Source organism: Stegodyphus dumicola, chromosome 1, assembly GCF_044657685.1.
Source record: "Stegodyphus dumicola isolate Sdum_Otavi_A_Nest chromosome 1, ASM4465768v1".
In the NCBI taxonomy this organism is placed as follows: domain Eukaryota; kingdom Metazoa; phylum Arthropoda; class Arachnida; order Araneae; family Eresidae; genus Stegodyphus; species Stegodyphus dumicola.
In genome coordinates this window covers 133,456,774-133,477,814 of record NC_140768.1, presented here as the reverse complement: position 1 = coordinate 133,477,814, position 21,041 = coordinate 133,456,774, and the positions used below count along the sequence as shown (strand labels likewise).

The window sequence follows — 21,041 nt, the reverse complement described above, 5'->3', positions numbered from 1 at the left end:
AAAAAATACCTAATGTCTCTATACCCAAATTAAAAAAAAAAAAATTCGTTTCCGTAATTAAATATATCTATATCTAATTTTACCTATATTTTTAGTAGGGTTTGTAATCTGTAAGTAATTATACATGTAATTTATACATTTTTTATAAAAAAAATATATGTTATTTAGAATTTTGCAAATATTCTAGAAAATGCTAATCCATTGAAAAAAATCTTTTCCATGACTAAATAAATTTTTAAAAACGTCAGAAAAAATAGCAGTTAAAATTAATAACAAAATAACAAGAATAAATCATCAATCATATCAATATTTTTAATGCACAGCATTTAGAAACAACTTAGTAAAATACATATGAAAAATAAAATAATGTGCAAGTTTCAGATGTGCAATGTCAAAAAATTAAAACTGGTAAATTTGAGAACAAGTATCCTCAAAATGTTTGACAACGAGAATCAACATCCTTAGGACATCCTAAGTATGTCCCGGGATGTTGCGACTTAAATAGGACATCCTGAGGATGTTTTGTGCTATGGGGGTCTCTGATCGTGTCACCAGCTCGGATATCTACTAAAGTTTTTTAAATGTATTAATTAAATGTTGTATCTGTGGTACGTGCTGTGAATAAAAAGTGATCGCTTTATAAAGCGATTGCATAAATTCTAAAATTAGTTAAAACTATTGGAATTAAATCTATTAAATTTGGTCCAACTTCCAGACAATCGTTCAGAGAAGATCCATTTTCATCTTTGTTTGATGCATCAAATACTGACCTAATTTTCCTCATACTGCATTTTTAAAAACAGGTCTGGTGTGGTAAATAATGTGTCCTTTCATTTGCATTTGTTTCTGATACAATTTCAATTATTCCCATTTTCCACCAGTCTTTAATTACATCGTCATATTCTTGAAACTTGTTTAGATTCTTCAATTTATTTGATGTATTCTGGAGGTTTTTTTTTTTTTTTTTCTTCAGCAGCCTTAAGATTGGATTGTAAGGAAGGGCAACCATCAATCCATGGAAGACGTACTACATAACGACCTGTAGCTTCATTTCGTTTGGTAGTATTCTAAAAAAATTTCACGACATCTTTATCTTCCTGTGTAATTCTTTCAACAGGATCTGAAATGCATTGTGTTTCTAACTTCCAAAATTTCGATGTTTCAACAGAGTATTTCATTGAAATAAGTAAACAGGAAAAAATAGACGTTGGGTTGTAACTACTATCTAAGAGTGTCCAACCTAAAGTAGTTCTGACAGCCACTAAATTCTTTTCAACAGATACCAGCTCAGGTGTTACAATTTTCGCCCAAGCGTCTGCGACTAATAATACCTGAATATCTTCCGAATAATGATTATCTTTTAAATAATCACTTTTCTCAATTCCTTTACTTTTAAGAATTTGTTAAACCTTCTCATTTTTAAATCTTGGTACGTTAGTACAAATTTGATCCGATCCAATAACATCAAATTCAAAAACACTTTTAGAATCAAGGCTTAATAGCTTAGTTTTGTACATATCATATCTCGAGAACTGTATCCTCTTACCACCGAACAATACTTGCGAAAAAGTTACCTTGCCCTGTGGTATCAAATGACATTCTTTTGCAATTGAATTCTTGATGTAACTTTTCTGAGAGCCTGAATCACATAATACTCACACTGGATATGTTTCATTAGCAACAACAATTTGTGCAATCAGAGTTTGTAAATATGAAACAGAATAATTAGATGAAATAGATAAAGTTTTAAGTACTTCTGATTCATTTTCATTCTGAGACGTTTTATCATTTTCATAATTTCTAATTTTAGAACACATTATACAATAATGCGGACCTTTACATCTTGCAAAAACTCGACATTTTGAACTTATATGACCCGTTCTTAAACATTTCAAACAAACACCTTTATTTTCCAGTATTTTATTACGTTCATCAATTGAAGAATCAGCAGCTGTAGCACACTCTTGAAAATTATGACTTTTCTATCACAAAAAATGCAAACTCTTTCTTTAATTCAAGAATTCTCTGTTGAAACTAAGGCAGCAGCCGTAGGAATATATTTATTTCTGCTGTTAATTCTCGAATTACCTTTTGTTTCGCCATTAAAAGGAAATTTTCTTTCATCGTTAAAAGAACCATTTCTAAGTTTTAATCTTTCCTCACCTTCTACTTATATTTTTAAAAATTTCAATAACTCGCATAAACAATCATCAGGATTTGTAGTCGAAGCCTTTTTAGTTACCCGGTATCTTTTCCAGATCTTAAAAATATTTTCTGGACTAGCTGACTCAACTAACGGAAAAAGAATCACTGCATATTTTTCTTTAGTTACGCCTAAAGATTCTAAAGCACGTAACTGTGTTTCTAGTTTGTCATAGAGTTGCGAAATTGGAATATTTTACCCTTTTAGTAGAACTAGAGACAATAATTCACGAACATAGAATTCTATTAAAAATTCTTCTTTCCCATATCTGGATTTTAAAAGCTCTATAGCTTTCTCATAATTTTCTTTTGACGGTGGGAAACCTTCGATTAATTTTTGTGACGACCCAGGTTTCATACTAAGTCTCAAATATTCAAATTTATCTTCATCTGATAAAGAATGATCATTATGAATTTTAGTAAACTGTCCTCAGTAACTAATCCAGTTTCTTAAATCTCCATCAAATTTTGTTAATTCTATCTTAGGTAATTTTATCTGAGTTTTGAACCCAGTCTTACATATAGCTTCAACATCTGAGAGTACTGTTTCAGTAAAAATTGTTTCTTTGATTTTAAGAAATCTTAATTCGTACTCACCGCATTTCGCCATTTCCTCTTCCACTTTATCTTCTATCACATTTTTATCTTTCAGAAGTTCTTCTAAATGAGTGGAATTTAGAACATTAATCCTTTCATATTTCATTTTTAATGCTTCAAATCTTGCTTTCAGTTCTGTTGTATTCCCTCTACTGGAAATAAGTTCTTCTAAATTATTTGCTTCAGCTGTGAACAACCGCCGAAGAACTCTTCGTTCTGTCGTATCCATATTCTTAACCCTTAGCCTGTAGAGTGATTTTCTGCGAATCCCTTTAAAACTGTCGCTAGTTTTGGACCGAACTTCCCGTAAAATGTGGCGAAAATAGCCCTGAACCTCTGAAAATTGTCAAGCAGTTCTTTTGTTATTTCCCATCCCTCCCAGAATTTTACTTCAATGATTCCGCTAAATGAGATTGATTACTAGATATTGTTCGGTAGATGTGAGCTCTCAAGAGAATTGCAAAAGGCTAGACTCTCCGTGATGACCGTCTTAATGCCGCAGAGTACAGCTGCGAAACTTAAAAGTTTTCTTCCCTTAAACAATCTTATCTCTACATATCTTCTCTACATATAATAAAAGAAAGAGTCTGTCTGTGTGTGTGTCCTTCGTTTGCGCTGCGCGTAAGCTAATAGACCCACGGCTACGAAATTTGGTACATAGGTACATCTACACAAGAGCCAGTGCACTTCGAAGCGATTTTTTCGAAATTCGAATTCGAATTTTGTTTATTTTATGTTTTGTGACGAAATCGCGTCATTTTGAAACTTAATGGACTATACGAAAGCGAGATTTTACTCTACACACTCCATTTTCACATCGTCATGAAACGTAGGCACTTAGCTATTTTACGAAATTAAAATAAATTTCGTGTTTCAATAAATCGATTAAATACGAATTTATTTAACAAAGGGAGCTTAACATTTTTTCAATGGTATTTTTTCTAAAGAAGTTTATTTTTAAAAATGCACAGTTTATTTTTCTTTGATTTTTGGACACGTTAAACTTTCATCCTTGCGAATGCTTTCACAAAAAGAATTTTGGAAAAATGATAATATTTTGTACTTTTAAAAGATTTTTTAAATGAAGCTTCCGAGTACACTTCTCACATCTCACATCTTTAAAAATGTGATTTTGGCAACAATTTTCCTGTGTTATTGTTGTTGATAGATTTTTGATGAAATCGCATCATTTTGAATAGTTTCATTCTTTTAGAAATATGGGTTTGGCAACAATTTTTCATCGTATTTCTTATGTCACTGTTTTTAAGAGATTGGCATATTTCATTGTCATTTTTATATAAATATAATACATTTTTACTGATTTTTTTGATAAAGTTGTTCTGCAGAGTAAAATTCTGCGAGGAATTTTATGTTTTTTGAGTTGCTTTCATGATATTTTTTGCTTATTTCACTGTTTATAAGATGTTGAAAAGTTTTGCATGATTTTTTTTCTTCAACGGAAAGTTGGTTAATTTTTTAATTAGGATAATTAATATTTGTATTAAGAGATATAGCTTATTTCATTGTAATTTTTTTCCCTTGAAAATATAAGATAAAATATCATTAATTATACTTTACTTTTCAGAATTTTTTGTTTTTTGCATTCCTTTATTTTATTTATTACTCATTTTACTGTTTTTAAGATATTGAAAAGTTTTGACTGATTTTTTTAGGAAACAAAGTTCTTAACCTCCTTTATACCATTTGAGTTGTTAAGATTTTGCAAAGGAAAGTTGATTAACTTATTTATTAGGATAATTAATATTTGTATTAAGGGATATTGCTTATTTCATTGTAATTTTGTTATACGTAATAACTATTTTTATGAAGCTGATCTGCAGAGTAAAATTCTACGCAGTTTTTAAATTTAACGTTTGGTGCTCCCTTCAGCCATTTTTCCGGTACATTTAAAAGCCAGACGAAGGCTGCCAGCGAAGCTGCTAGTTTTCAAATAAATTGGTTTTAAAATTTACCCGGTTAAATTTTTAATTATTACGCATTTTTAACCTAAGTAACCTAAATCTGTATGTCACTGATTATCACCGGAATTTCAATGCAGACTGATTAAACTGCTATCACTAAAATTCTATTCTGACAAATATCTGATGCAACTTTCATTCCTTCTGAGATATTGCTGAAACATTTCGTACTATTTCCGATTTTCTGTATTTTTGGAATTAATTAAAAATCTTTAAAACTTTCAGCATTTTCCTATATTCTTCAACTGCATGCAAATAATAATTATTTTAAATAATTTCTTTTTGCCTTAATTATTACGTAGTTTTAAGAGTAATAAACGAAACATTTGGGTGCTTTTTAAGGGTGATAATATTAATATTAAATTTGCATTTTACTTTTTTATATACTTTCAAGATATTCAGAAAGGGAATTATAACTTGAAACCGTTTTCAGTGTATCATAAATTTATAGATTCAAATTAAAAATTCTTGCTTTCCTGTCCAAGAAACACTAGTAAACTTTATCTGAAATAGGAAAGATGAGACATATTAGTTACAAACAAAGCAATTAATTTGGAAGTCAAAGAACAAAAATCAGCGTTATATTTTCAAATTTTCACAGGATTAGTTTCGATGCTTTTTCCGAACCATCATCCTCAGCTGCAAAAGCGCAAATGAACGAGATAAGATATAATGAAAATTAGATTGTGAAAATTTGAAAATATAAGCTGATTTTTGTTGTTTGACTTCCAATTTAATGTTTGTGCGGTTTGTTATTGTATCTTAATTAAACAAAGCAATGTTGTTACTTATTAGCTTACAATATAATTTATTCAATATGGTATTTTTGTAAAGAAAGAGTGTTGCTGTACATTTGGTAAAGTATAAATAAGCATTGCATTTAATAATTATAAAAGTTATTAATTATTTAATAATTAATCATAAGAATATGAATAATTAAATATTTTAATATTTTTTCGGAGATATATTTTCCGGCGATATTTTTTTTTCTAGGGATCCCAGCATATATTTTTGAAGCATTATGCTCTAAATAAATGTCTTGTTTGAACATAGCATTTATTATTGACAAATCTCCAACCAAAGGAAATACCTTACTAGGAAGGATATTCAAACAAAAATTTTTATTAGAATAAATATTTTCGTTATTTTAATACTACTAATAATATGCAAACATTAGTTTAAGTTCACTATAGTTGAGTGAATAAGATTGCTGGATGTTGGTAGTTTGTTGTTGGCAACCGAACAGTTTAGCTGCTTGTGGTCTTTATGATTTTCCCGATGCGTAACGTGAATTCAAGCCAATTTTATTTAGAAAATTACCCACGAAGGTGTTCTCTTAAAGCAGATAAAACATGACTTCTTAAAAACTCTAAAATATAATCTGTGGATATTTTCCGTTATACGATAACACGAAGAAAATTATTTCCTATGCGAAACATATTATCAGCGCTGTTATTGCCCGCCGTTTAATTAAATGCATCCATCTTATTCCTTACAATTAATTTTCCTTTTTCAAAGAATGTTAGATTTCAGTAAAATGTACTATTTACAATGTCATTTTATTTTGCTCGTTTTTTACGCAAATATTCCAATTCAGATAGATATTGCGTAAGTTCAGAAAGCCAACTAGTAAGATAGCTGAGCACCGGTAAATTCTAGCGGCTGCATGGGAGGTTTAGGGGTTTTTCACAAGTACAATTGATTGTGAATTAACAGTTTGTTTCCCACAAAAAACGTCTACCATGAAGACTTCCTTTCCCTTAGACAAATAGGTCCTGTGTGCTTTATCATAATCCAAAATCTTAAGCGTAAAAATCTTTTATCATAGCCGATGATGACGATAAAATATTTTCTATCTGATGTGTCAAGTTAGCATAATTGTATATTTCTAAAGAAAATTGTTTGGCTCATGTTACCCTATAATGAAAAAAAGATTCAAATCGGTTTTCAGCTTAAACAGTATTTTCATTATTAATTATATCACGAATTTTATCAATAGTATTCTTAGTATTAATTGCAGGCATGTATTCAAGAATATAATATACACAAAGCTGTGTCTAATGATTACGGCTAATTTTTATATAAAATTTTATAGTATAAAAATTTAGGTTCATAGGTCAGCCATATTTAAAAGAGTACTTGTGTATTATAAGAAAAGAGAGAGAGAAATTTAAGAATCAAAAAATTTACCACGAAGTAATATAAAAATGCAATACAATACAAAAGAGTACAATACTATTTCATGTTTTGTGGATATACTTGAAGACAGAAACATGTTTCAGCTGTATTCGTTCATCAGAGAAAAACTTTTCATATGAAGCTATTTTTTTCAAATCTTTCACTATACAAGTAATACAAAAGCAGTATAGGAATTTCTTTTCTTAATACCCAACCGAAGAGCTGAGGGGACGTACAATGATTAACATACAATGGGTGCCTTGAATTATTTTGCTTTACATGCAGTTTCCTTATATATGTAAAACAAAATAAACTTTCACCCATTCCAAGATTTCAAGAACTCACAGAGAGAGAGAGAAATATCTATAACAAATTTTATTGCTGTCTGACTGATTGCTTCGGGAACAATAAGACTTCCAACTCAAGTTTCTAGCTATTCAAATACGAACGCTTCTCAGGAAAGCCATTTGGACCGCATCTGCTTTGTTAAAGAAAACCTTTTGGGTGTAAAATCATCCACTTCATCGGGTTTTCCAAACAAAGCAGTCAGTGGTCCTGTTACTACCTGCTGACCTAGAGAAATTTCTCAGAAACTTTTGTTCGAAAAAAACGAGTTTTATCTTTTTAAGAATTTCCAGTCTGGCAGCAAGATTTTGTTATTTTTCAAATATAGATGAAAAGAAACTAATTTGTTTTTAATAAAGAAGAAAAAAATTAATAAGCTTATTTAAATTTTTTACACAGCACCGAGTAAGGAGACGAAATTTAATTTTCTTTATAAATATTTTTCTCAGGCAATACTTTAGCGTTTTTCAAATTACGAGAATAGCGCGTTAGTGCATGAATTTTCAAATCAGATTTATTTAATTAATATATATGGATATGCCGAACAAGCACACTTTCGCACACATAAACTGTATATTAGTACATACATAAAAATGAAATAAAATTTGAAAACAAGCAATTTAAAAACTACTGTATTGAAAAATTATTAAAAATTAGTTTTTACCTCATTTTTTTTCGTTATATACATTTACTTCAGTTTTTTTATATGCATTTATTAATTTTATTTTCTTATATGCATTTACTTAATTTTATTTTCTTATATGCATTTACTTAATTTTATTTTCTTATATGCATTTACTTAATTTTATTTTGTTATATGCATCTGTTAGTCTTTTTGAAAAATTTTTAGATTTTTTGAGTATGGCAAAGGAAACGAGATCTATCAGCCGAAGGCAATGAATGTCTCCATGGAGGACCTTCTAAGTAAAACGTACTCATGTTCATGTTACACATAGGGGAAATCACAAAATTCAACCATACAACCAGTTCGTTTGTTTGGGTTCGAATATGAGTCGAAATAGCGATAATCAGAAATCTTAGCCAGGAGGCCATTGATTGGGTTTGACAGATTTGGAAACCTAATAAATAGTATTTAATAAATATAATATTATTAAACGAATCGGATTTATATAAACCAAATAAAATTCTTATATCAAACACAACTAAATCTCGATATAACTTACACTGATAAACTCATGTGTAATAACACTGATAAATTCAAATACTAAACGGAATATACATTAATTCTACATAGATAATTTTTTGTAATTTATTTCGCTGGGAATGTCTGGCCGCAAGATCCTGATTATATATACCCTTATTTTAAGGTTATCACATATCTGATGGTTTGACTTTTACCTCAAAACACAAAGAATCCACAAAATTCAGTAAAATTAATAACTTTATTTCCCTGTTCAAAATTCTCTGGATCTTTTCAAATATAAAAGCACACGCGCCAAGCAGTTTGCTTAAAATAAATATATGCAGCAACGAGAAGATGCGCTTTTGACAGCAACTAGTTTCGAAAATCGAAAATTTTTCTAAATGTAAGAAAAGTGTTGCTTAAATTAATTTTTCATTAAACAAAAAACAAAATAGAATCGCATATTATTAAAAGAATTTTATTGATAATTCAGATTCTGAAAACAAGAACATTGTTGTTATAAAAAACAAAGAAAAAATAAACAACATATTTCATTCAACGGGGGCCAACTTTGGCGCATGCACTTTTCAACATAAAATATTTGAAGCATGTTATGGATAAAGGTTATTTGATTATGGCAAAGTACTCGATGGTTATTTGACTAAGGTGAAGGATGCCTTCGTTCGAGGACTGCCTAACGGAAATTGGCTTGAATACATGTTACACATATGGAAAACTAAGAATATCATCCTGACAACCAGCCCGTGTCCCGGGATTCGAACCTCGGACAGAACCACCAGTTGTTCCGTTAGACTCCGCTCAGTCGCTGGTGGGCTGTCCGATAACGGAAAAGTTCAAAATTTCATATTAGATGAAAAGTGGTAGCATAGTATAATTCGAAGTTATTGCCATTTCAGTAATGTGAAGAGATTTCAAGAATGTTTAATTATTTTATTTAGCTTATGACAAACTAAATAAAATAATTAAACATTCTTGAAATCGCTTCTCTTAACATACTGGTAGTTTGACCTGCCTTCAAACGCCCGTGAACAAGTTGACTGCATGGGCGTTTTTATGGTTTTAACTTTTTGTAGTGCGAGATTGTTTCCCTTAGAAAATCTGTCACGAAAGCATACCTCCCCTTAGACCGATCGCCTTCACGTGTTTAATAATCTAACAAGCCAAACCAAACACAACCCGAGCGAGGACTTGTGGTCAAGGCACGTCATCATGAAAAGCTTTTATGCAGGCAATCCATTCGTCAGGATTTGAACCCGCTTCAAACTATTAGTATTCAACGATTTTACCGCTACTTCGTTGGCGGCCTTTTGTAGTATCTATAAGAAAAGTAATCGCAAAGACACAATCATTGCGTACCGACGGATGAATTAAGTTCGGAATTTAAAGAATAACTTTCATTCGTGCTATTGCTTATCTTTAAATAATTGATCTTCTGACTGTAATTTTTTGTGCGGAGTATATCTAACCCTTCCGTACACTAACTGTTTTAATTAATTTACACTCCATTAATTTTAAGAGATTTTATATCGATAGATTTCTCTCCAAAAATGTTTCAAGGAATACATATTTTTTTCCCTTAGACTTTAAAACATTTTGGATTTAAAATCTTAATAATAAAATTTTTAAAACAGATATTTCTAGAAATTCCTTCGGCGTATTTATTTATTCCATTTAGTTGAAGTTTCGAGTAGAATATCTTCCTTTCAACATTCATATAATTTTTATGTGTCAGTTCGCCATTTCTACGGAGCACAGAGCCACACATACGAGTACAAAATTCAGGCATGCTGAAAGTACAGTTTTAACATTTAAGAATGTAAAAAGAAGAATATACCATTATAATAACGCGCATTTGAAATACTAGGGCAAACAAGAAAGCTGGTTGCAACATTTTATATTTTTTCCTGACGAATCAGAAATTGTAATCATTTTTCCATACAAAAATAAAATATTTGATTCTATAACATATAGACATAAAGGCGTCTTCCGTTACAATTCATATTTTTTCTTGTTTCTACTAAAATTCGGCAATGTACTATAACAACGTCGGATCATGTTTGACTTTCATTTGTATAAAGTAACACAAGGCAAAAACAGTTGTAAAACGATTTATCTTCTTTCGCAAACTTTTAGTCTGCACACAGATAATACATACCTGCTGTCTGACAATGATACTTCACTCTAAGGACTTTTTCGTAAAGTGCTCTTTTCAAAGAGACTTCACACCCTATTAAGACCTTTGTGTCAACTGACAGCCGCCTGCAGAAAGGTAGGGGAAGGAAGATCAGTTCGCGTCGTCTAAACACGGCTTAAGCAATCTTCGCGAAATTCGGGCTTCGTGTATACATGTCTTAAGCATTTTTCGTGCGATTTGAAATTCGTGTACAGACGTCTTAAGCATTTTTAAAGGAAATTCCAAAAACGTTTAAACACGTCTTAAGCAGTTAAAGGGTTAATGCACAGTTTTGAATCAGAAATGAAACTGGTGCTACTTTGGTAGACAGTTGCGCGGATTTTGGCGACTTTTTGGTTATTTGCCTTTTGGCGAGTAATACAACTTATGGTAAACCCATTGCTGGATAAGTTATTTATGGTAACCGATGCTTTGTTGTCATTTTATTAAAAAAATAATGCGTTTTATTATGCATAACTTCCTTGTTTTAAATATTATTTATGGCTTCTAAATATTAAAAATCAATTTAATTTTACATTTTTATTTGAAATAAAAATTTTGTTGTTTATAATATTTTATATAATTTTATGTTGTGGATGATGTAATCAATGACGTCACCTTACTTAAAAAGTAATTGGTTTTATTAATATCTATAAATTTAATCTAATGTTTTAAACATTATTTATGGCTGTTAAATATTAAAATAAAATGTAATTTTGCATTTGTTTTAAAAATGATTTTATTATGAATGATTATTTAAATAATTTTAATTCTATGCGTGATGTAATCAGCTCCCTGATTGGTTACTGAATATTTGTGCATTACCGCGCCATTTTAAAATTTTACTATTCATCTCTTCGAATTCCTCGGATTTCAAAGGCAATGGATATCTCCGTTTCGAAGACGAATGTTGTTAATGGTAATTACCAAGAATTATTGGTATTGGAATAAAAAAATTGCCCTTTGAGACTTTATTTTGGCCAACCTGTCTCTCCTAATCAAAGATTTATTTATAAATTGTTAATAGCGTCAGAGGAAATTTTGGTGGAAACCTCGCTAATTGCTTCTTCAGTGAAGTGCGAGATATTTGGATAACAGATGAAGATGGTTAAAAGATCCGATCCAATTATGATTTCGATTTTTTTGTGGTACTTATCAATAAAAAAGAGGTTAAATTACTCAAAAAAATGTAAGTACATATTTTCTTTTATTTTATAATTGTATACTTCAATTTTTGTTAAAAAAATTAATACACTATTTTCAAAAATTGCTGAGATAATTATTGTCACATATGTTTTAATGTTAATTATATTTTATATAACGTATTTTAAAGTATTTGAATTTAATAATATTCTAATTCTTTTAAATGTTGGTAGGATGGTTTTTAATTTGATATTCAATTTCAGTAATATTTTAATCTAATTAAACGTTGGCACAATGTTTTTATAGCAGTGTTTTTATTCTCTTTTTTGCTATATGACAGTCGAAATCGAAATCGAGTGAATGGTTAGGCGGCATTTAGTAGCCTCTGCTACTTTAACCATCTCTGTTGAAGATATGCCCTAAGGCGTTGGGAAGAATTAAAAATTAAGGTGATTTACACCGCACCGACAAAGGTGAAGCAGGAACATGTGCTAATGCACGTGAGTTGGTCAAGTAGACTTTGGAGAAGGAGGGTTCAAGCATCTGGGCCGCCGTACAAGCTGTGATGTATCTTCACTAGTATGAAGAAAGATGATACTTCGAGGGCAGTCACGTGGGTGGTCACCCACCCAAGTACTGACCCCGAGCTCTGTTGCTGTAAACAGGGGAACCTGTGTGTTGAAAAAGTGAAAAGAAATCGTAAACATAGTGAAATTCCCTCAAATGCTTCTAAGCTGGTGATTACTTTTCACTTCAAATTACTCTTCAGCAAATCTCATCAGTGTCATGGCTGCTTTGAACCCGGCAGTAAACATCTCAGCCGTGGTTTTTGCAGCGCGGATCTTCTCAACGTGCTCAACCATACTGTTCAGAAATTTTTTGATTTTAGGATCTTGGATCCAGTTTATGATATCTTTGTACTCTGTGGGTGGGTTTTCCAATTTTTTCTTTACTCTATCACTGTAGAGAGGTTTCATCTGGGTTTTACTGGTGTCTTCCTCTGTTTCGATGAATTTCGGAAAATCTGCCGGCGTAGGGATCTTAGCTGCTGGCTTCGCTTGCTGCTTCTTTGCTTCATATCGCTTCTTGTACACGGGGCAACCCCTGTATGAACTTACATGTGGTAGTGAACAGAAGATGCACTTAGGTTTTTCTTCTGGCTTTAGAGGGCAGTCTTTACTTCTATGGTGCTGTCCACCTATATGAAAGTAATAATAGCCTTACTTTAGTACTTTATACTCATAGTAAATGTATTTATTTACACTTGCCTGCCATCTTAAAAAAAGACATTTTCAACAAAAAATTAATCCATTACTTTTAACGATATATATATATATATATATATTTTTTTTTTTTTTTTTTAATTTTTATTTAGTTTCGAATACTTTACTATGCGTAAAAACAGCATTTTTCAAGATGGCTGACGATTGTAAAAATCGCGCCAACGTAAATCGCCAAAAATCCGTGCAACCGTCTACCAAAGCAGTACCTCCTATATACTAAGGCTACTATAAAGGCTATAAAACTCTCTAGTAGCTCTACTATATACGAAGCCAAGCCTCTAGGGTTGCTTGAACGGTCTGACGTCATCTAAGTCGTCATTCCTACCATCTTCCTCGCGGCAAAGAATGAAAGAATATACTTCGGTGTCGTAGCGTAGTGAACTGACTGTTGTTTGAAAGTGTAGTGTGCTCTAATAGAACATTTTTCATTTAAATTACTTTATTTATTTTTTATTAAGCCACATAAATGCTGTGTTGGAACATGCAAAGGAAATTATAAGAATGGCCCGAAGGTGGCTGTATTTAGTTTTCCTACGGAAGAACAACTGAGAAAACAATGGATTTGGAACTGCAAACGAAAAGATGGATTCAAGCCTACGAAACATTCAAAGGTAAGCATGCATTTCATTTTTAAATTAGAAAATTCCTGAAAGATTAATGTCATTGAAAGAAACATGACTTGAAAATGTGAAAACAAAAAATTCTGATTGCAAGGGAAATAATTTACTAAAGTTCCATTGCATTCAACCATAGAAAATAAAACGAAGTTTTAATTAATTTCTATACAAGCATAGTTATATATTTATTTACTAGGCAGAAATTTCTCTTATCCCATTATGAATGAGTATTATTAATGAATTCTTTCAGTAATTTATATTTTCGGCGTCGGGATCTTTATAACACGCACATTGATTTGGGATTGATTAATCTTTCAGGAATTTATGTTATACAGAGCTTATACTGAATTTTAAAGTGATTATAAAATGGACCCTTTTCTCAATAACTAGTCAATAGAAAATCCACCAACCTTATAAAGTTCATATTATAACTTTAAGTAGATAAATATAAAATGCTTCAAGTCGTAATTTTAAAGCCGTTAATTTAAAGTTGTTTTAGATATAAGTATTTAACTGTTTGGGTATACTATTTCTTTTGATTTAGATAAGTCTCGTTCCACCTATTTTATTTTTATTTTTTTTCTTTTTAAAATTGAATGTATGCAATGCCCCTTTATTATATGCTAGGAGCATTTGAGAATGCATTTTGCTCGTAACTCATGTGAACAGGAAATTAATGCTAATTATGCAATGTTCTAAACTTTATTAATTCTAAAATCCTTAAAAAAATTATGAAATATATGTAAAAGAAAACAATCGTATAAATGGACTAGTTTTGACAGTAATTATTTTAATTTCTGGAATAAGTTACAAGGTGTTTAAATTAAACTGTCTTGTTCAAATAATATTGCCTAAGATTGTAAGCTTACTAGTTTTCACTACATGTTAGCATAAATTCTAATTAGCCTATTAAATTGTTTCATGCACACACATCTATAAAAGTACGAGTTTCTTATGCCAATAACACCTACCTTGTTACAGTGGTTCACTTGCTACTGGCAGTAAGTTTTTGTGGGCTTGAAATTTACATTAATTTCTTATCTAAAAACACTTATATAAGGGGTTTTGTTTATTTATACTTGTTGCAGTGGAATATGAAAATGTTTCATTGTATTAATAAGTTATATAACTTTTAAAATTTTTGAAAAAAGTTAAGAAAATTATATGGAAAATAAGCAATCTAGCGAGCCTTCCACAGTAATATAATGTCAAACACAATTGATGAATGTGAATATTTCACTCCAAAATTACATAAGAATAGCCTAAAATATTTAATTACTGCAAATAAACTGTTAAATATACAAATTCTTTTTTTTTTTTTCTTTGTGTATCATATTTTAGCACTTATACTTGTTTTCAATAATTCAAGAAAAATGAATTTTTTTAATGACTAATGATGTTTTATGCTCTTAAATATAAACATTCATAGGCACACAAGTAAATTTGTACTTCTGGTTGTGAACATAACATTTGTAAAAATGTTTAGAAAAAGTGCCAGTAACTTTATATTTGAATGGTACGAATGAATGTGGTTAATCTTATTCTTATCCATCAACTGATGGTTAATCTTATTCTTTTTATAACTGTATTATTACCATTTTGAATGTAATTCCATAACCAAGTGTTGTTTTCAAATAACTGAAGAAAGAAATATTTAGGATGTAGCAATTATATATTACATGAGCAATTGTATGTTACCTGAGGATGTATCAATTAAATATTACTTATGTTATATGCATTTGACATATGACAAAAAATATGTGCTAATTATTTGCACTTTTCAAAACTTTATGAGTTTTGAAAAACATTATTTATTAAACATTATTTACAGCCTCCATGGCTCTTTTTAGCCCAAAAGAGTTAATAGTTTTGTTTTAAGATTTTGCTTTATTCACTCTAAATGGCTGCATCACTTTTTTGCGTTGTGCACTTTAAATGGCTATATCTCTTCAAATTGTTACCATCCAAACATTATCGCCCTGTATTATTTTTAAAGAAATTAAATGATGAACGTTTTCCACAATGGTAACCCTTCCCTTAAGCAGATAGCTCTTGAGTGCTTTGCCATGATTAAATAAAAATACAATAAAACCCTTATTAGACTGTGCATGTATTTAAAGGATGGCGAATGCTTACGATTTTATAATTGTTTAACCTTTTGATGCATGTTTATTTATTTGTTCTTTTTCATATTAAAAGGTGTGTGAACTTCACTTAAAGCAAGAGGATGTTCTGAGACAAACTGAATTCTTTGATGAGAAAACTGGAAAGAAGATCATTATACCATTGTCATATCCTCGTTTAAAGAATGGTGCAATTCCAAGTCTGTTTCCTGATGGTCCGAGTCATCTTAGTTCCAGTGTTTCACCAAGGAAATCCCAGAGCATAAAAGACTCAAAAGAGAACAAGATGCACTCGAAAAAGCCTTAGCCTGTAGCTTAGCTGAAAAGGAAGAGTATGAATGAAAACAAATGTTTTATAATTTAGATGAACTAAAAATTTGTTTTAATACTGTGAATTTACCAGATAACTGGATAGTTATACACAGGCCTATACATACTATGATTCTTAATATTTCTAATGACAATCATCCAAGAATTCTAAAATCATTATTTATTGATTGTAATTTGAATATATCTGTAGCAATTAGAAATATACCTATTAAATCACTGAAGCAATATGTAATCCCATCAAAAATTAACAACCTTAAAGATCTTTTAAGTATTTTAGAAAAATTAGACCTATTTGCCTCAAATGATTCATCTGAAGACAGTATTCAAAATTATTTACAAATTGTAAATGAATTAATGACAATTTTAAAAGAGAAAATTCCACATAAAAACAATGAAATAAATTTTCTCCTTGAGCAACTATCAAACTTGAATTCAGAAAAACAACAATATAGGTATTCTGCAGACTTTCTAATATTTTCCACTTTACTTCACACAATTTCACCACATGCATATAATTTTATTCCAAATTCAGAAAATATTATTATGCCTCATCCACGGACCATTCAGAAAATTTTTTCAGATTTTAATATATATCCAATAAATGAACAATACAACCAAAAGTTCCTAAGCTACATAAAATTTAAATTTCAAGAACTATCAGAAAAAGATCTGCTTGTTATTTTAATGATTGATGAAATTCATCTAAATCAAGCATTTGATTATAAAGGTGGTAATTTGTGTGGAATGGCATATAATTGCAAAAATGCTGCGTCTAGTGCATATGTTTTCATGATTCGCAGCCTATTATCTGTTTATAAGGATGTTGTACATATTTTGCCGGTGAAAACACTTAGTGCGGATAATTTGTATATTTATATTAAAAAAATTGTTGTGGGATTAGAAAATATTGGGTTTAAAATTATTGCTATTGTCACTGACAATAATTTGATTAATAAAAAGGCTATGTCTCTGTTTTCAGAACCACCTAAAGTTAGTATTGTTTATCAAAACTCTGTTGACAAATCTAGGCCAATGTTTTTTATTATTGATACAGTGCATATTTTAAAATGCATTAGAAATAACTGGATAAATCAAAAAAATAATAATCAGAGTATGTTTTTCCCAAGTTTTGATGATGCTTCACATATTGAAACTGCATCTTTTTCTTGTATTAAAAAATTACATGAATCTGAAACTGGTAAGTTATTAAAGTATGCTTATGGTCTGACAATAAAAGCTCTATATCCAACTAACTTAGAAAAACAAAGTGTAAAGCTTGCATTGCAGATTTTTAATGATAATGTTGTTGAAGCATTATTTTCTTTTGGGCAGCAGAAAGAAATAATAAATTCCCAAGAAACTGGAAACTTTATTAAAATAATAAACACATGGTGGTCAATTGTAAATGTGAAATCTATTTTTAAAGGGATTCATAAAAATAATGTATTAGAAACACCTTTCACTGTGGCAGAAAATGATGAAAAATATGTTTTTATGAATAACTTTTTGAATTGGCTAGATAGTTGGAAAAATTTGAATTTAACCTCTGGTTGCCTAATCAAAGAAACTCACTTTGCAGTATACCATACAACGTATGCTTTAATTGAGATATCAAGGTATTGTATTAATGAGTTGGGTTTTAAATACCTTTTACTTGGAAAAATACAAACAGATATGTTAGAGGCTAGATTTGGTAAGTACAGGCAACTGGCTGGAGCTCACCATAATATTTCTATCAGACAGGTTTATGAAATAGAGGGTAAATTAAGACTTCAGAGTACATTACCAACCCTAATAAATTCTTCAAAATTTGGAAATATTCCTCTTCATGTATCTGATTTTAAAGACACTGAAGAACAAACTTTTGATGACACTGATGTACAAACATTCATAGATGAAATAACAGTTGAAGATAGTGATATACACGACATAAAATTGGATGTACGTATTTTGACTTATATAGCTGGATATTGCTGTTATAGTATGCTAAAAAAGTTAAAATGTGATGTATGTAAATCCAATATTACTATTGATAAGGAGTTAGCTTTAGAAAACGATGAAAATATTCATTCATGGATCAAGGTTTTTGATAGATTATCCTTATGTATCCTCATCCTGATATTTTACGTGCTGTTATATACAATTTTATTGTTGTTAAGAAACTTATTTCAGATGAATATGAGCAGAAATTTTTATTTTCGGCAAATCCACGAGTTACAGTGTGTAAAATTACTCTAAATTTACTTCATGAAATTTTTTTTTTAGAGTTGAATGACTGTCCTAAACTTCATGACCCTCAAATTATTTTGAAAAACATCATACAAGCATCAATGAATATTTTTCTAAATAATTACTGCAAAAAGTTGAATGATAATCTTTTAAGTAACAATTTAAATAAGCAACGGAAATTGAAAACATTAAAAAAATAATTTATGCATACAGCAGAAATGACATATACTATGTTTATAAGTTAGTAAACTTTATGATAGTGACACTAATCTATTGTTTCTTATTATCTTCAGACTTAACTTGTAATTCATTTTATTTAAATGAATATTTTTTGCAGAATGTAGATAGTATGTTAAATAAAAAAATAGTGCTTTTTCTATTTGTGTTGTGAAATCTTTACCAACTCTTTCAAAATGCATGCACACACACACAAAAAAAAGCATTTGTAATAGTTAACTAATTATGACAGTAAAGTGCTAAAGTTGTTAAGTCTCTTATATAATATTTTGTGCAAAATAGGTGTATTTATTGTAAACTAGAGAAATATTGATTTTTAAAGATAAAATACTTTGCCAATTAATATTACTATTTAGATTTTGAAATCAGTATCTTGCAATTTTTTAATATTATTTTAATTGAAGCAGACATGTTTTATTACATTAATTTTACACTGTAAGAAGAAAATAAATACAATTTGTTTTTACCTACAATTCCATATGAGTCATTTTTATAGATATTCATGCATTTTTATGGAGGAAATTCACTGTATTCTTATACAATATTTTCATTGTAATACATGCTAAATTCTGTCAAAACTAAAATGAAATACTTTGGAATTAAAATTTCTAATGATGTGGTTGTACATATACAGGGCAAAACTTATCAAAAATAAATTGAGTAAAAAAATATTTTTAATCCTTCCTGTACTAATAACTGCATGAAGCTGTAAGGCTTCATGCAGTTATACTAAACTATTTTGATATTAAAGAGACTTAACTGTAATAAAAAATAAGTAGCATCAAGTTACATAAATAAATAGTCATCCCACCTTTTTTCCCACTGTAGTATGCAATGCCATTTCCTATTACTTCCAGTTATAAATTTACAAATTCAGTACAAAAAATTCAGGCCAAAAAAAATAAATAAATAAATAAAATCCTTTTTATGTGTTTTGCATTCTAATTGTGTTGCTTTCCTTTAATAAAAATCTGAATTATTTTGAAAATTTTAAATCTTACTTTACATCTAAACAATCAGGCTATATTTATTTTCATTTCTAATAGGAAAATACATAAAACTTGTTATTCTTTCAATTCTAAGAATTGAGGACATTTGATCTATTTAGATGTTTTAAAAGTTCCTACTGATTACCCTGATAAAAATTCCAGTAAGTACATATATAAACTTCATATTTAACATTTGCTAAAAAATTCTCAAGTTACAATGAAATGCTTTCAGGAACAAAAATTTACAAGTTACAAAAAAAATTATATGCACATAATTAGACAAAAGGGATGTTACAAACATTTAACAATAAGAATGAAACATAAGAATTTTGAATTCCTAGCAAGTGTCAAGTTTGTTGAATTTTTACAATTTTTTTTTTTTTTAATTATTATTATTATTGGGGAAGATGCAGTTATGTATTCTCAAATAATGATCTAATTTAAAATGTCTAAATATATTAAATGTTTTGCTACCGTATTTTAAAACTACCAATGGATAAATATTGATAGATGCTAAAAAATAGTATTTTTCAAATCATTCTCCAGGTTTCTCATCTGTTAAGAAATTCAGTCCCACACTGAAGTGAAAAAAAAGCGGAAAATGACTAAACAATTATGTGTAAATTTGTATTTACCAGAAATAGAAAATGCCGTTAAAAATTGATTAAAATTAATTTAAGGAGTTTTAGTGTTAATCAACTGTAAACTTGCTTAATTATGCATTATCCTCTTTGTTAAGGAAGAAAATATTTAATAAAATATATATTCTTCAGAAAGCAAACCAGCATCAGCCAGATATTCAGTATATATTATTACTAATCTGAAGTATGTTGAATTAATTTCTTTACTATACTGTTATTATTTTAAGAGTAAAAATATATAAGGAAAGTAAGGTTAGGTATTTGAAATTAGAAAATGCAGTCGATGAAATCAAATCGGAATATATATATTTGCACACACACACACACACACATATATATATATATATATTTAAAACCAAACGATATAGTAAGCCTTATGCAAGGAAATAAAAACTACTTTTCATTTTCTCTCCTCTTAAAGGAATAACAGCGATAAGTGGTTTCATGTGGCAACCATGCTTTCTGTACATAAGGACGACTTTAGTGACGTAGTGACGTCACCATCGAGATAGATAAGGCCTGCGCGCTGAGTTACTATGTCACTGCTAGGGGACCGGTCTTCGCGTAGTTTAGCTTCCTTGCTAAACACCCGTTTTCTAAACCTATTCTATGAAATTGGTATCTCATACTATAAAATCAGTCTAAAACAAAATTACAAGCGGCAATATAATGTTTTAAAAGCTTATACGAATATGAAATATTTTCATTTTCTTTTGTTAGTATTTATTTTCAAAACAAAATTATTTGAGAATGGTGTGGTGCTTTTAAAAGCAAATCATTTCTTTGAAGAAAAATTGTAGTAAAAATTTT

The 21,041-nt window shown here is 29.6% G+C and overlaps 1 long non-coding RNA gene across 1 annotated transcript; it reads right to left on the bottom strand.

Annotated features, from left to right (window-relative positions):
- Window positions 1-8,921: 8,921 nt before the first annotated feature.
- LOC146999251 (uncharacterized) lies at window positions 8,922-20,699 on the bottom strand. Its single transcript, XR_015042196.1, has 3 exons — window positions 20,629-20,699; window positions 15,967-16,124; window positions 8,922-12,980 (listed from the first exon to the last, which is right to left on the bottom strand). It is a non-coding gene; the product is annotated as an uncharacterized LOC146999251 (long non-coding RNA).
- Window positions 20,700-21,041: the final 342 nt, after the last annotated feature.